This window comes from Papaver somniferum, unplaced genomic scaffold (genome assembly GCF_003573695.1).
Source record: "Papaver somniferum cultivar HN1 unplaced genomic scaffold, ASM357369v1 unplaced-scaffold_16, whole genome shotgun sequence".
In the NCBI taxonomy this organism is placed as follows: domain Eukaryota; kingdom Viridiplantae; phylum Streptophyta; class Magnoliopsida; order Ranunculales; family Papaveraceae; genus Papaver; species Papaver somniferum.
In genome coordinates, this window is record NW_020625486.1 from 450,917 (window position 1) to 464,463 (window position 13,547).

The following is a 13,547-nucleotide window of genomic DNA, read 5'->3' on the forward strand; positions in this document are numbered from 1 at the left end:
AATCCATACTATTGATTTCTTTCCAAGTTCACATGACTGAGACTTAGCAACATAAGGATAATCTTCAGCTGAACAAATCCCATGAAACTTGATAAACCTATATATCATTGATCATTTGATCCATTGCATCCATCTATAATTGCACAATCTACCACTTGCTGGACAGATAATGGGATTAGATGACCATAAGTAAGAAACTGCTTACTTTCAACTGCAGATACAGCTGCACAAGCCCAACAGGTACCAAATTTTTTTTGACACATGACTGGAGTAACTGCACCCTCTGCCCGCCAATCTACTATAAAAGGCTCAACAACATTAGGAGATCTTTTCAACAAAAAGTCTGCACTTTTTTTCATGTCATATAAGCTCCCACGTCGTCGTCGCAAGATGAATGTGACACCCTTCTTAAATTAAATTAGATAAAAGTTTTGGATATTAGTAAAACTGGAAAAGACACTTGGTAATACGCTATTGATCAACACGTTAAAAAATGAATTACATTCTGTTTATACACTGTATTTAACTGCCATTCTGTTTATTGGCGGAAGTACCAAAATGTAGTACAAAAAAGAACGTGAGAGACGGAGAAAGAATGTTACTACACTGCTCGGAAGTACAAAAACGAAGCGAAGACCTTTTCTGTTGGGCTATTCGAGTATAGGCCCGTTTTCATAAATACTGTTAGCCTTAAATTAAGAACCATTTTTTTTGGTGGCTATTCAAAAATTATGGGGGAGTACCGAGTAATAAAATATCTACCGTATAATTATAAAGGGCATCATAAATTGTGGAAATAACTAACCTATATATGTTTAACCACCTCCTCCCATCACCACCACCTATATATAACCACCTCCTCCCATCATCACCGCCGCTCACCACCACCGACCACCTCTAACCACCACCACAACCACCTCTATATATAACTTAATTTAAATCATTAACAAAATAAAATTAAAATGAAAATTATAACAAACTCATTAATTGTCTTTCGTTTTTGGTTGGAAATAAAATGAGAAGTAATCATCAAAATGTGTTGAAAATGGAAGTTACAGAGAGAAGTTCGGCTAGAAAATATCTGAAAACCTTTGTCGAACTAGCTGAACTCAACTTTAATGGAGGTTTTTCTTTCAGAGAATTGTTTGGTTACGTCGCAATTTTTTCTCCTAACTGAACTTTTCTCTGAAAACCTATATATTTGAGTTCGGTTACTCGCTAAATTTTTTATTTTATTTTCACAGCCGAACTTTTAGTTCAGTTATGTCGCAATTTTTTCTCCTAACTGAACTTTTCTCTAAAAGAAAAAGCTCCATTAAAGCTGAGTTCGACTACCTGTGTTTTTGGAAACATTAGCCGAAATACACTTGCATATGAGTTCGGCTACCTGTTCTTCAAATGTCGTATCCGGACTTTGTTAACCAAACTGAAATCAATTTGTAAATTGTTCATTTTTAGGAATATTTTGGCCAATTCAAACATCATTAACTAAATTTGAAGTATCAGTGAGTACTCAAAACATCATAATCTTGTTGTGTCTCTTAAAGAAAAAGATCTAACTTTTTTTCTTCCAAAACCCTCATCTTCATTATCATCTTCATCTTCTTCTTCTCCCTCTGAATAATTCTTCTTTTGAAAAAAATCAAATTATTAATTTGATCTCACTAATCATTAATTAACTCACTAATTCATACACTAACTAATTTTATTACCAAGAACAAGTTTGGTATTAAAATAAATAGATATGAGGTGACCCAAAATTATTTCAAACATCCACCCAAAAAATAAAGAATCGCCCCCCTCCATTTTTGAGTAGTGCCCACAAACTCATTCTAAATTTAACTATTTTTAATCCCAACTTTTGATATGATTTTGCACTGCACTTTTACCCCCACTAACCTCCAAGATGTGCATATTGCCAACACATGTTTGTTTGTCATAAAAAAAATCATAACCAACGGCAACAAGAAACTTTAACTTTTTTTCTTCTTTTTTTATATTAATTGGTAATATGGACGGGTCGAGGCGAAGTCGAGCCACACCAGATTAGAAATGCTAAGCAAAAATACATCTAGAGAAGGCGAGATGAAGCCGTACCACACCAAATAAAAATTTATAGCAACGAGATAGGGTAAAACTCTGCAACACCTAATCAAAAATTGGGTCACATGTCCAAATATTCTTAAAACATGGTTCAAATGGACGAGCAAAAATTAATACCGATGAAATGGACATCAAAAAAATAGCAAGGATGAAACTGGATTCATCTTGGCTTAAACTTAAAAAATAGTGAGGATGAAACTGGATGCATCACGATGTAAAGTAAAAATAAGAAAAAGTATTTGAAAATGGACAGGATGATATTGTTTACATCCTAACTATTTTTACAATTTCGTCCATTCAAACAGTTATCAAGTTAAAAATTTGTCCGCTTAAATATTATCAAATCTTACATGTTTTTTCATCCAGAAATTATTTGTTTTGGTCTTTTACCAATTTTGTGATCAAAAATATAGGACGGGATGTGCCGAACCCGTATCACACCAAATGAAAAATGTGGTTAAAATAGGAAGGGGCACAAAATCTAGTTTTCATATAAATCACCACCAATTGTGCGTAAGTAACTCCAAAATCGTGTACCTCTAGTTAATAGAGTCTGATACAAGATAAATAAAATAAAAAAAGAACGGGCACAAAATGCATTTTTTATTATTATTCAATGTTGATTGAAATAGGAGAAAAGATTGAATAGACATTTCAGTTGGACAAGCACAGCAGAGAGCAGGAATATAACAAGATGACCGCTGCCACGGTGGAATGGCAGACCAAAAACGTTAACGCAAAACTATATTTACTTGCAGAGGCGACTCCTCGTCCGGGAGAACCTAACCTGTATGTGTGCAGCATAAATCTGATAGTAAATGAGAGTATGTATAAGAAAAACAGTATGTACGATACATAATAGCTATTGAGATTGTTAGTTGTTACTACTCAACATGGATTTTGCTGCATTCTATGCCGAGAATGAACTGTTTTGTTCATATCTTAATATACATAATGAGCTGCATTCTACTCAATATATTTGCAGGATGATTTTTCCCCTCACTAATCTTATTAGATCCACACCCCATCTGATATTTCAGCAATTTTACTTTCTTTTTCGGTGTTTATTCTTTAGTGCAGGAAGAATCGGAGGTAAAGCGAAGAACTGGAGACAAATCGAAGAATTTTTTTTATGTAATCAAAAGGATTAAATATTGTATTTCTTCTTAATCATTTTTGTGATTTACATAAAATTTTATGTACAAGTTTAATCAATAATAATCAAATAAAAACTAAAAATCGATGAGTTTTTGTTTTGTTACGGAGGTGTGAAATGTGAATTATAATGTTGTTTTCTGTGTTCAGTTATGTTTGGGACATATAATTGATAATTCTGTATCCTAGATTAGCGTGAAGTGTATTCGATGTTTGATCCAGAAATTAGGATCTTTGTTGTATCCATGTACAATGATGCCTGGCCACCAAATCTGAACAGTACCGCGATAAGCTAAAAACTCGGTAACATGCACCTAATTGGTTCAGGGATATGGCAAGGTTACGCTACATTTTGGGGCGGAGCCAAAAATCATGAGAAGGGGTGCAAAAATCTTACTATGGGTGCAACTAAAAATTCTAGGGTGTAAAAGTGCAAAAATAGATTTGTTTGTTAAAAGATATTTCTTGTAAGGCTCAAGAGCCAGCTGGGCAGGAGTGCAAGTGCATCCCTTTATAATAGGCTGGCTCCGCCCCTGGGTGCATCCAACATTGGGTTCGTTGATGCGAAAATCAAATGCACACATTTTCATATAAATCAGTAAATCACCACCAATGGCCGAGAAAAATGTTAATTGTGCGTCTGTAACTCCAAAATAATTATAAAAAATGCCACTGCATACCATACTTTTTCATCAACAAAAAAATGTCACTCCCTCGGAAAAAATGGCACTCCCTGGGAAACGAACTTTTTCATCAATCAAAAAAAAAAATATGCGGAGAAGTTGGGCGGAGCCAAGAATCATGGAAGGGTGTGTAATAATTTATTGCAGGTGCAACCAAAATAGAGGTGCAAAAAAAAAGCAAAAACAAACTTGTTTGTAAAAAAAAAGATCATATAAAATCTAGAATGGGCTTTGGAACAAGCTGGACAAAAGTATAAGTATACATCACACATCCTTGCAATGGGCTGGCTTCGCTTGAGCATCCTACTTCAGACCATACTTTTTGATCACCTTGGATTCTCTAGATTCCGTCCGTGGACGGAGCCAGGAGGATTTTTATACATGGTTTATTCATCATGTCTTTAAACTTGAAAAATCATTATTAAAAACATAACAAAACGGGAGGATCATACTTATAGCTCAGTTGAAACTAGCAAAATGCAAGTTTAGATGATTGCATACAAGTATAATTGCTGGCTGGAAAATGGAAACACAACCAATATGCTTGGGCTGATTTTTATTTGTCTCGCTCTTGCCTACTTCAATTTTAGTTTGAGGATTGAAATAGGGTTATATGATAACACCTGTTTTTGTCTACGAGAAGTTTAAATACGAACTGATCGACAATCAGCGAATCGATCAAGGAACCGTGTTTCACACGTGTACAAGATTCAAGACTACCAAAATAATTATTGGACCATCAATACAAGTCCATGATATCTTTAAAAAATGATTTTTTTGGGACTTTTTTTTGTTCAGGTGACTATGATCAAATTCAAACCACCCATTTATATTAATATACCAAATGTTCCCCTTTTAATTAAATTGGTGTAGTGATTAGTTAGTGTAATTGTTAATTAGTGTACTGATTAATACTAAGCTAATTAATGATTAGTGTAAGATTAAATTAATAAAAGAAAATTAATTAAGTTATTGAGAGAAGAAGAACAAGGAGAATATAAGAGTTTTGGAAAAACTCATTTTTTTTTCTTTTTTTGAATTCCAACCTTCAAACTACCCGGCCATACTTTAAAAGTAGTTTTTTGTTCCTTGAATTGGCTAAAGTGTTCTGAAAATGAGAAATTTTATAGCTTGGTGGGCTAAGTCAAACACATTCGAATAAAAGATCCGAAGAACAGGTAGCCGAACTTATTTGTAAATGTGGTCAGTTAATGTTTATGAAAGCACATGCAGCCGAACTTAGTTTTAATGAAGTTTTTGACCGCAGAGAAAAGTTCGGTTAAGATAAAAAAAAAATTGCGACGTAACCGAACTCAATGAACTGGTTATCAAAGAAAAATCCAGTTCGGAGAATATTTTTTGTGAAGTAACCAAACTCAATGTATAGGATTTCATCGAAAAGTTCGGTTAGGAAGAAAAAAATTTGAGACGTAACTGAACTTTTATCTGAAAATTAGGCTAGGAAACCAGAAAGTTCGGCAAGGAAATAAAAAGTCGGCAGGGAAATTTAAAACTTCGTCTAGGAAATATAAAGTTCATCCGGGAAATTTAAAGGTTCAGCTAAAAAATATTTCTTTTACGGAATAGAGAAATTGTTCTTCATTTCCAGCAGGTTCGGCTAGCTCGACAAAACTTTTCCACAAAATTCCTAGTCGAACTTCTGTCTGTAACTTCAATTATGAAAATAGAAGACATTGTTATTTGGAAAGTACCTCTAATATACAAATTTCTAAAACCTTGATTTAAAGACGATTATGAAAATAGAAGAGAAAACAAAAAGGATGGGAGAAAAGTTTAAAATGCAATTTGGTTAGTAAAAAAAATTGTGTTTTTGAATTAGAGTTTTAGTTAAGTTAGTAGGTTTAGGAAGGAGGTTTTTAGGTTAATCATAATTTAAACAAAGATAAAAGATAAATTAGTCATTTTCTAATTTTAGGACACCCCTTATAAGTGCTGGGAAGGTGGTCTAAGTATATCATGGTCCCTCAAAAAATAGCATCCTTCCCAAAAAGTAGTTCCACAAAAAAATCGCCCTGTTTGTCTATGCACAAGTTGACAAGCCTTAGAGTCGGGCTTGTTTGTGTCCATCTCAGTTGATCACTCAAGATAGAGGAAACGAACAATAGTCGTCCGTCTTTTTTTTTTCCGAACGAGAAGGTTATATTAAAAAAGAACCAGCTACCAGGAGGTAGAAGGTAAGAACAAGCCATTTCAGGCGAATACACAGCCAGGCCAAAAGGCCATTAGAAAGCCGCAAAGGCCATAACAGAACCACAAAAACCAATACATAGCTAGTACAAGATCAAACGCAGGATTAGGAGTTCATTAAAATTTTCCAATTGCTCCAGATAGGACCAAGGTTGATAAACTTGAAAGTATCTGCATCACATGACCAGAGAACCACCAGGTACTTGATATGATCAATCACTTCTGTCATAGTTTTCCTCCTAGCTCCGAAGACTCTATCATTCCTCTCCGTCCAGATTATCCAGTAGATTGCGTAATGTATAATCTTCCACACTTCTCTTCCTCTTCCGCTCAAAACATTATCCCTCCACGCATCAAACACTGCGTAATGTATAATCGTCCGGCTTTTAGAAAACGAAGCTGCAAGGAGGAGAACTAATGCAACCAATGATCTTGAATTTGATGTTCCAGGTATCAAGCAGGTATTCTTAATGTCGGTCGGGATAACAACCCAGCACTGGCACTGTACAAAAAGCTGGGATTTGAGGTGATGATACTTTGATCTGTTTTTTATTCTGTTTCTGATGGTTAATTACTAATGATCAATAACAATCAGCTGGTCCTGACATGAAAAAATTCTCCTTTCATATACTTGCAGAGACTCCTCATCTTGAAGAATAGAACCTCTATGCGTGCAGTATAAATTTGTGGTTAATAGAAAGCACAAGTGCAGAACTGTAGCGTATCAAATTTCTAAGGTGAACTTCATCATGAGTTGTGTGAAACTGTTAGACAATATTGTGGTGCATAGATTATTGGCGTAGGAATGATCAACTCTTTGAATTTTAATGACTCTAGAACATGTATGTGTAATTCGTGCTCCTATTTGTACACCACTACAACATAATTTATCATGAGATCGATTAGTCTGTACACCATAGCAAATGTCGAAGTCAGATTCACTATAAGTTAGTGCTCTGATAACCCTTTTCTAAAAGGGTTCTCAGTGGACTCTAGAGAAGAGAGTAGACTGCCAGATTCCCATAACCATAAGTAGTATCTTTGTTTCTGACAGAGGCAAAGCTAGGCTCCACATAATAGACCAAGATAGCGGTGCCGGGATCACCTCATCCCAGATCAGCCTGCCTATCCTTGAAGGCTTGAACTAGCATAATAGAATTACTACTGAATTCACTTTCAAACAAGTAAAGAACACTTTACCATGGAAAAACGCATTCACAGTAATATCTAGACTCGTGACCGTTTTATTTGTTGTCTATCAAACACACAAATGGTCAGTTATAGAGTACTCTGCAGCTTTTGGATCAATTGAAGTGAACCCTAAGCTAAAAAGGGAGGATCTGTAAACCTTATAAGTAGTAGCTTTCGTTTCATTCGTCCCCTCATTGGTGCCTCCGTCTTCTGAAATTGATGCATAATGTATTATGCATCTATTTTTTCGATGCACAAAAAATTGTGCAACAATTTTCTCGATACATAAATGCATTATGCAGCCATATTTTCGTATGCATAACAGTTTATGTATCAATTTTCGCGACTGCATAACATGTTATGCAGACATCATTGCAAGTGCATGATCAATTATGCGGTCTTTGTTTTTGTTGGTTTTAATAGTGATAAAAAAAATTGTTGCATAACGTGTCATGCAACCGTTTTCTGGACTGCATAACAAGTTATGCAATAAATTTTTGAGATGCATAAACCAGTTTCACGATTGCATAACATGTTACGCAAACATTCTCTCGAGTGCATGACATGTTATGCATTTATAACAACATCATCATCATCTTTCTTGTTTCAACATCTCTCATACAAACCAAAACGACATAAACACCCAATTTGAGTTCATTGTTGTTGAACTTCCGGCAACAATCCGTACAAAACCAGTCAAAAAATATCTTTCCCCAACTCCTTTGGGTTCAATCACATGACCAACCACACATTAAACACTCCATTGTCTTGTATCATTTGTAACTGCACCTGCAATACCAACCACAAATTCAATTCTACATTCGTATATTAGTAGTTTAGCCAACTACTGATCACTGAACAAATTAATTTCCGGCCATAGCACCTCTCTCCGCTCGTTGTACAAACTCAGCCAACATCCCGACCATGGCATCAGTTCTCTTCTTGAGACTGATTTAACTGAGCTTAACATCATCGAACTCAGCACATTTTCACCCTCTTTGTTGCTGCCATCTTCTTTCTAAGCTCGATACACAGCCAGAAGCTTCACAGCTCAATACCAAGTCTCAGCTCCTTCTTCCAGTTAACACCATATTGATTCAACCAAATTCTCAGACAATAGACGTTCATCATATTAAACACCAACAATTTCTATTCCTTAGGTCTTCTAATCTCGTTCTACTAGATGTATACGCAAACAACAAACTCCATTCGATCAACCAACTTCATACAAAATCAAATCGAGCCAGCAGTTCTCCACAAATCTCTTCTAACTTCCTGTACTTCAGTTCAACCAAGTACCCAGTTGTTCTCATTTGAGGTACCAGAAGTTTTACAGCCCAACTCCTACAAGAACCCAAACCAGTAAACTCGTGATTCAAGACTCTCTTCTCTCACAGTTCCCATTTAGGCCGCATGAACCAACACCATCAGTCACCAACTTCCGTCACTTCTCATCTCTGTTCCCTGGACTTCTGTTTCTACACAACTGAATCTTCATACTTGCAACCATCAATTCAATCTAGGATTAGATAAATCACCACTGCCAAAATCAGCATACAGCTATATCAACCCATTCAATTACCACCATTAACCATTCATATGAATCAACAGCAAAATCAGGCTTTGAATTTTATTTTCCGGCTTTAAATTCATGCCAACAAACCTCAAGTTCGACTCACCGCAATCCTCCGTACACATTTTTGCTATGGCTGTTGTAGAGCCAATAATTGCTTCTGTCGATCTCCATCTCTATGGATTGATGCCGCAACACTAACGGTTATTCAACAGGCCTTAAATTTGTATATTTCTTTAGATTCAAAAGATTTAAATACTGAATCGTATATCTAGGGTTTACAAAATACAAAGATGTTGATATTTATCTGTAAATTGAAACTCGACAAAAGCAGAGTGTTGAGACTATTAGTCACACATTGTCTGGATTATCTAAGATCCTGCGGTTTATAACCCCTTATGACCTCTCCACTTATTGCCAATTGGTTTTGAGTTGGATGCCCGTATTCTATCATGGTATCAGAGCAGGTTATTTGTGTCGAGTCATTTGACCGCACCTATACTCCGCGTCACCCGATTTATTGTCCACGTGTTAGACCCAACGAGGCTACACGTGAGGGGGCGTGTTGAGACTATTAGTCACATATTGTCTGGTTATCTAAAATCCTGCGGTTTATAACCCCTTATGGCCTTTCCACTCATTGCCAATTGGTTTTGAGTTGGATGCTCGTATTCTATCACAGAGAAAAATAAGATCTGACTCAGTTTTTTTTCTTATGAAGCGAGATTTGGCTTATGTAGATACGAACTGGAGAAGAAAAGAAGAACAAATAAACGAAAGATAATTTCAGAAACTATGGGTTTGGGAAATATTTTCATGTAAAAAATGGGTTCGCGTCACATTCTCGTAACCATAAGTAGTATCTTTGTTTCTGAAAGAGGCAAAGCTAGGCTCCCCATGCTAGACCTAAATAGGGGTGTAAATTGGGCCAGGCCGGATAACTCAGCCCGTATTTTATTGCAGGCCAGGCCAGACAGGTCTCATAATCAACTACCCAAAGAACCCGTCAAGCCGGGCAGGACAGGTAGAAGCACTTATTTTGAGGTCCAAAACTTGTCCAAAGCCCATTTTCTAAGCGGGCCAGGCCAGGCAGGCCAATCACTTCAAGTTTTTTGAGTTTTCAAAATTCTGTAATAACTGATTTAACTTATATTTATGATATAAAGATTAAATGAACTATAGGTTAAAAAATCTTAAATAATTAATTTTCTAAATGTAAAATAGAAATGAAAATAAGAATTTTAATCCAAAATATAATCAAAACACATGACAATTTGCTTTAACATTAGAATAAAAACCCTTAAAATTTAAACAGATACCAGGTCGGGCTGTTCGGGCAGATACCAGACCAGACTATTAAATTTTTGGGAAAGCCCGAGCCCACCCATTTAAACTAATCAGGCCAGGCCAGGCGGCCCTTGACGGGTTGCAACAGGCTTTAGGCTCATTCGAGTACGGGCAGGCCGAGTATTCTCGGGTATTATTTACACCCCTAGACCTAGATAGCTGTGCCGGGCTTACCTCATCCCAAACCAGCCCACCCATCCTTAAGGCTTGAACTAGCATTAAAGCCGATGGGTTGAAAGAAAAAAGACTATACCATGGAAAAACCCATTCACAGTAAGATATAGACTCGTGACCATTTTCGTTGTCGTCTATCAGACACACAAATTGTCTGTGATAGAGTACTCTGTAGCCGTTGGATCAGTTGAAGTGAACCCTAAACTAAAAGGGGCGGATCTGTGAACTTTATAAGTAGTAGCTTCGGTTTCATTCATCCCTCTACTAGCGCCTCCGTCTTCTGAAATGAAACCCTAACCCAAGATCACAACAACATAAGATATTTTTCTTCATCACAGCAACAATAGAATCACGGCAGCAGATGTGTCGATAGAGCATCACCAGAAACATCTTAGCATAATGATTTTTCCTCTCGCCTATCTTAAATTTTCGGCTCCTGGGTGAAATAACAGGAGTTTTCCTTTCTTTTAATATTTCTTAGGAATGGGTCTCGCGATCTTAAGGAATGGAAGAATAGCAAAAAGAGCGAACAGAAGGAAGAATTAGTTTTGAATTCATAATATTGCACAAAAGATTTGTTGCGACTGTAACAATAAAACACTCAAGAAAGATGTTAGAATAAAAATGATTAATTTCTGGAAGGTAAATAAACACTCAATTGGACAACAAACAGAGGACAGAGTCACGTGTTCAACACGCTGTCCTTAACACGATATTTGACCGGTACGCCTCAAGAATGAGTGATGCCTATACCCTGTGGTCAAGTTTGTATCCAGGATAAAACTGCCCGTTGCAAGCACTGTTAGCACTACAGTACTTGCCCACTCTCAGGACCTCAACAACAATTGCGCACGGAATAAAAATAAAGGACCACACAGGGGGAGAAGACGAAAAGAAGAGGATAGTAGCTCTTCTGGACACAAATCGAAATGAGAAAAGTGATCGCTTTATATAGGGGAGAATTGAGAGAGGTCTCATAAACGCGCATTAAAACAATTTCAATTAATTCAGATTTTTTCCAACGGTTTAAACGTTCATGCATCACTTAATTTTGATATAAAACGTTCATGCAAATTTAATTTTATATAAAACGTTCATGCAAATTTAAGTTTGATATAAAACGTTCATGCATTAATTTGATATAAACGTTCATGCATAACATAATGAGAGAATTATTTTGTTTCAAATTATTCGATAATTCAAAAGAAATTTTGCCAAAAATTAAGTCTTGACCCACACCCGAACCCGAACCCGAACCCGGCCCGCCCGCACGGACGGACGGCGGCGTGCGTGCTTCGGTGCGAAGCACCGCGTGTGTGAAAATGTGTGATTGCACCAACTAGCCCATTGCCTAAGTCCTCTCCCTCGCACAAAAGTGCTAATGACCCAAGGGCCACTCTAATATCAAAAAATTCAATACTTATGGAGAGGTATCATCTTTAGTTTTCCCTATGTGGGACTAAAGGTTCATTCACAAATAGTGAAAATGAGCTAGTGTCCTTAGTGACCAATAGATCCTAAGTTCCAATCCCACCAAGACCAAAAACCAAACTATTGTTAAATCATTTTCTCTAACAATCCCCCACATGAATGAAATACCGATAAAAAATCAGAAAACGGAAAGCGAGAAATACCACTTAGGCAAGAGGTGTCCATGAGGTCTTGAACCTTTGCTTAGTGAGAAATTGCCGGAACTACTTGATGGATGAACGCGATGTCTTGAACTACCATCGTTTGGTGTAATCCGCGATAATAACCACGCGTGATATCTCTCTAGGTGCTGTCGAGTTCGTGCCGTTGTGTCCTTTTTGGCCCTGGACAAATCCCGTTTCTCCGAATGCTCTAGAGAATCAGCTCTTCTCATAGGAAGCGACCCACTTCCACATTCAGATAGGTGAGTTCTATCAAGAGTGTTTACTGCTACACCCCACTTCAATCTAAAATTGAAACTATAGAACTCATTAAGACTTAATAGAAAGTCATCCTCACATGCAGTCACACTATCACGTCTACACCATAGGGAAGGGGCAGAGAATGAATTCTCTGATAGTGTTTACCTTGACCCGCCACAAATTAGTTTCTCATTCGAAACCTTGATCTTGGGATCTCCAGTCAGCAAGGTTGAGTATCCTTCATGGCAAGTTTATTTAATGAGCCTAAGCCCCATCCCCTTAGATGCATTACTAACTATCTCCTTGGACAAACCTTTCGTCAAAGGGTCCGCGATATTCTCCTTGGACTTAACCCAATCAATGGAAATAACGCCTTTTGAGATTAGTTGTTTTAGGGTATCGTGTCTTCTTTTTATATGTATAGACTTCCCATTATAGTAGCTGTTTTTAGCTTTAGCTATGGCAGCTTGATTATCACAATGTATAGATATAGCCGGCACAGGCCTATGCCAGAGAGGAATGTCTTCTAAAAAGCATCTTAGCCAAGCGGCTTCCTCTCCTGCTTTATCTAGCGCAATAAACTCAGATTCCATAGTGGATCGAGCTATGCAGGTCTGTTTGGAACTCTTCCAAGAAACAGCCCCACATGCTAGAGTGAAAACATATCCACTCGTAGACTTAGACTCCTCTGAGTCTGATATCCAGTTTGCATCACAAAATCCCTCAAGGACGGCAGGATACCTTTCATAATTCAAACAAAAGGTCAACGTGTATTTCAAATACCTCAACACTCTAAAAAGTGCATCCCAGTGTTCCTGCCCTGGATTACAAGTATACCTACTTAACCTACTCACAGCATAAGCAATGTCTGGCCTAGTACAGTTCATCAAATACATCAGACTTCCTATAACTCGTGAGTATTCAAGTTGTGATACTCCATTACCTCTGTTCTTTTTGAGTTTACAACAAGGATCATACGGAGTATAAGCAGGTTTACAATCAAAATGATTGAATTTTCTAAGCACAGATTCAACATAATGAGATTGACTAAGACTATAACCGTTAGAATTTCTCCTAATTTTCATCCCTAAGATTACATCTGCAGGGCCTAAGTCTTTCATGTCAAAGTTCTCATTCAGCATGTTCTTAGTGGAATTAATTACATCCATGTTTGTACCAAGTATAAGCATATCATCAACATACAAGCATACAATCACACAG